The sequence below is a fragment of the Mastomys coucha genome, unplaced genomic scaffold, assembly GCF_008632895.1.
Source record: "Mastomys coucha isolate ucsf_1 unplaced genomic scaffold, UCSF_Mcou_1 pScaffold3, whole genome shotgun sequence".
NCBI classification, from domain to species: domain Eukaryota; kingdom Metazoa; phylum Chordata; class Mammalia; order Rodentia; family Muridae; genus Mastomys; species Mastomys coucha.
The window spans coordinates 28,201,902-28,206,656 of NW_022196909.1; the positions used below are offsets into that span (position 1 = coordinate 28,201,902).

Sequence of the window (4,755 nt, forward strand, 5' to 3'; positions counted from 1 at the left end):
CTATATATATATGCATATATATACACATATATATAAACAGATCCTAGGCCAGCCTGGCTACTTGAAGAGACTCATCCTACAAAATCAAAATTAAATAAGCAAATAAACATAAAAATGTAGGGGGAGCGGTCCCTTCTAGCTGCCAGAGTTTAGTTTTATGACTAGATATGGCTGCACTCACCTTTGAATCTTACTTTAGCGGCTTTCTCAGGGGTTGGGGGAAGGTCTGAGGCAAAGTTGAGATTTGCAGCCTGGGCTAGCCTTAAACTCCCTGTGTTGCTGGATCTCTCCTCAAACCCCGTCTGTCTCAGCCTCCTTAGTGCCTTGGTTACCGCTTTGTGCCATCATCCCTGGCTTTTACGTTTGCCTTTCCCCAGACATTTACAAGTTAAGGCTCCTTGTTTAAGCGTGGCTACTGCTCCTGCAGAGGAGTTAAGTTCCATTGCTAACACCCAGGTGGGGGCAGCACACTGGAGTGCCTGCGACTCCAGCTCCCAGAGACCTCACACTCTTCTGACCTCTGAGGGTACTGCACTCATGTGTACACACCCAGACACACACACACACACACACACACACACACACACACATAAACACCCCAACACACAAACCCATACACACATACCCCCACACACAACACATAGACACACACACAGAGACACAAACATATACACACATACACACACAAACCCAGACACAACACACACATGCCTTCTCTCTCTCTCTCTCCCTCACTCTCTTCTAATCTCCAATACACTCAAGTGTATTGACAGACAGACAGACACACACATACATACACACACACACACAGGAGCACACATGCACATTGTCACATACAGGCATGCCTGCACTTTCTTTCTCCCTCTCTTCTGATCTCCAAAGGCTCTACCCTCAAGAGTATTGACAGACACATGAACATTCATTCTCTCTCTTAAAATAATCACCAAGCCGGGCAGTGGTAGTGCACGCCTTTAATCCCAGCACTTGGGGGGCAGAGGCAGGTGGATTTCTGAGTTCGAGGCCAGCCTGGTCTACAGAGTGAGTTCCAGGACAGCCAGGGCTCTACAGAGAAACCCTGTCTCGGAAAAACCAAAAAAAAAAAAAAAAAAAAAATCACCAAAATAAGGCACCTAAGAAGAATTAAGGCGAAGCCAGGAGTTGATCGCTACCCTGTGGAAAAGTTAGTTTGCCAAAAATCTTCCTCTTAGAACAGCTCTTTTGCAGCTCCCATGCTGGCTTAGCAGGTAAAGGTCCTTGGCACTGAGCCTAAAGACCAGAGTTCAATTCCTGGGAGCCATAGAGTAGAGGCAGACAACCTCCTCCTGCCATGTCATCCCCCGGCCTCACGAGTGTGCCAGGGCCCCCAAATAAATGAGTTAGTTGAGTTTAAATTAAAAAAAAATCCACATACTCCTTAGATTACAGTGATTGCTTATAAGGTTTTTTTTTTAATTATTAGAATGAGTGCTAATGAGATAGCTAATATTCCTTGGCCTTGTGGGTGAATTTTGTATCATTTCCTGGATAGTAGGAAGCAGGGACCTTCCTCCGATGCTTTATATCCATAGTCAACTCGACAGGCACTAGAGTGGCCTTGGTGACACATCCCTTGACACCTCTGTGAGGGGGGCCTCAGATGAGGTTGCTTGTATTGGAAAGACCCACCGGCACTGCGGAGACCACTGTCCTGGATCAGCGGGCATCCTGTGTTGTGAGCAGAGCTGGGTCAGGGACCACCATGCTCTGAGAAAGACGTCTTTGGGCGAGGCTCAGGGATGTGGCCAAGCTTCCCCTGGCCTGTGTTCGGATGCTGACAGAGTGTGGGGACTGCAGCTTCCTCCTCTGCTTTGGCCACATGTTAGATTGTTCGTTCCCTCTAGAGCTGCGATGCTGACACTAGCTGGCCCCTCCCCCGCTGCTGTACAGGATGATCAGGCGGAGCTTCCTGGTTGAGTAGTAGGTGCCCTCCGTCAGAGGGGGCATAGCCCACCCATTCCAGCTCTTCAGTATGCGCGCCTGCCATTTCTTCATTCCCTCATCTCCCCAGTCAGGTTTCCGGGGGCCAAGCGGTGTGGACGTTGGACAGTAGTTTCATGGGTGGGAATCTTTGACTGCATGAAAGGAAAAAACTGGGGTGGGTGAAGCGGGGTGGGGTGGGGAGGGGGGAGATAGCCACCCGTAATCAATCACCAGGGTCCAATTCCTAACATCTATATCAAAGATGCCTGTAGTGGCCGGGCAGTGGTGGCGCACGCCTTTAATCCCAGCGCTTGGGAGGCAGAGGCAGGCAGATTTCTGAGTTCGAGGCCAGCCTGATCTACAGAGTGAGTTCCAGGACAGCCAGGGCTACACAGAGAAACCCTGTCTTGAAAACAAACAAAAACAAAAACAACAACAACAAAAAGATGCCCATAATCCCAGCATCCTCACAGTAATAGGGGAGCTGGAGAGCAGAGAATTATCTGGAAGCTTGCAGGCCAGTCAACCTGGACCACGCAGTGTGGCCGCAGAAACAAGAGTGGCCCTGCCTTCTGTTTTGATGTTCCTTAGAAAATTGTCCTCTACTCTCTCTTTCCCCCTTCTCTCTCACTAAATACATATTTAATTTAAAATTAATAAATAATTAATGCATTCAATTAATAAATAATTAAATAAAGATGATGGTCCTTGCTTCCTGACTGTGGATGACGAGTGACTACTGGCCGTTCCACACTCCTGCACCAGTGAGCATTGTCTCCTGTCTCCAAGTCAGAAATGCGTGTTTGGCAGCTGTGGGGATGGGGTGCAAGACAAAAACCTGCTCTCTCTGTGCAGCCGTGCAGTAGTTTTGAGATTTGAAGAACTTTAATTTTCAGTTTCCACCAGGTAATAAACATTTGTACGGTTCTCTAAACCGTTTTCATCTCCGGAGCACGAACATCAGTAAACCCTGGACTCGAAGGACTCCTCCCCCTATTTCTTAAAACAAACAAAAACAAAAACCAACCAAACAAAAAACCAATTAAAATATATTCAGCTGCTTATCTAAAATTCTAAAACTGCATGTTTTTCTCCATGTCTATGTGTCCATGTGGGTTCTGCCACTTGTATGCAGATGCCCATGGAGGCCAGAAGAGAGGCTCAGACTCTCTGGAGCTGACATTACAGGTGATGTTGAGGTAACCTCCTCGGGTCCTGGGAATGCATTTGGGTCCTCTGGCCGAACAGCAGCGCTGTTAACCGTGGAGCCATCTCTTCAGCTCTGGAAGTAAAACTTGAACCTAACCTTTCTCTCTGTCCCCGTCTCCCTAGCAGTGGGACTGTGGGCAAGCACCATCCTTCTCCGCTTGCCGGCTTGCCCGCTTGAAGGGTCAGCAACATGGCTCAGCCAAGGAAGGGGCTTGCTGTGCAAGCATGACAATTGGAGTTCAGTTCCCAGGGCTGGAACTCCAGGTGGAATTCGAGAGCCGAAAGGTTGTCCTCTTCCCTCCGTGTGCATACTGCAGCGTGTATGCCCTGGAATATGAAATTGACTGGTTGGCATAGAAGTGGCGTCATGTGTCCACACTAGAAAAGCACTTTATAAGGAAGAGCAGGGGGCTGGTAAGATAGTTAGTTCCCTTGGGTAAAACCACTTGCTGCTAAGTCTCATGGCCTCCCTTCTGACTTCCACTCGGACCTCGTGGTGTTCAAGCACACACACACCCAGCCCTCCTCCCATAAAGGTCTAATCTTTTTTTTTTTTTTTTTTTTTTTTTTAAATTGTAAGACTACACTACTTTATTTTACGTATGTGAGTACACTGTAGCTGTCTTCAGACACACCAGAAAAGGGCGTTAGACCTCATTACAGATGGTTGTGAGCCACCATGTGGTTGCTGGGATTTGAACTCAGTACCTTCAGAAGAGCAGTCAGTGCTCTTACCCGCTGAGCCATCTCTCCAGCCCAGGTCTAATCTTTTTTAAGATGTAAAATTAGGGGCTGGAGAGAGGGCTCAATGGTTAAAGAGAACCGGCTGCTCTTCCAAAGGACCTGGGTTCAATTCTCGGCATCTACCTGGCAGCTTGTAACTGTCTGTAACTCCAGTTCTACGGGATCCAACATCCTCACTCAGACATACACACGGGCAAAACACCAGTGCACAAAATAATAATAATAATAATAATAATAATAATAATAATAATAATAATAAAATGTGAATTTGAGAAAAACATTAGGTGGGGATGATGGCACACACCTGAAATCTCAGCACTTAGGAGACCGAGGAAGAGGATTGTGAGTTAGTGAATACCAGGATAGCCTGGCTACATAGTGAGAAAGAGGATTGTGAGTCAGTGCACATGGGGATATCCTGGGCTACATGGTGAGGAAGAGGATTATGAGTCAGTACATATAGGGATATCCTGGGCTACATAGTGAGGAAGAGGATTATGAGTTAGTGCATATGGGTATATCCTGGGCTACATAGCGAGTTCCAGAACAGTTTAGGCCTTACCGTGAGAGCCCATCTCAAAAACCCATAAAGCAAGCCTGGAGGTGCAGCCCCCAATCCCAGCCACTCATGAGGTAGAAGAATCAGAAGTTGAATGGGCTGGAGAAGATGGCTCAGCAGTTAGGAGCATAGCCTGCTCTTCCAGAGGATCAGGGTTCTATTCCCAGCACCCACATGGCCGCTCTCAACTGTCTGTAACTCCTGTTCCAGGGGACCTGACACAGACACACATGCAATCAAACAACCACACACAAGAGAGAGAGAGAGAGAGAGAGAGAGAGAGA

General features: G+C 47.5%; 1 protein-coding gene across 2 annotated transcripts in view; it reads left to right on the forward strand.

Moving 5' to 3' along the window:
• The window catches only part of Pbld (phenazine biosynthesis like protein domain containing), a 40,519-nt gene that overhangs the window by 25,462 nt on the left and 10,302 nt on the right, over window positions 1-4,755 (forward strand). The window lies entirely within an intron of this gene.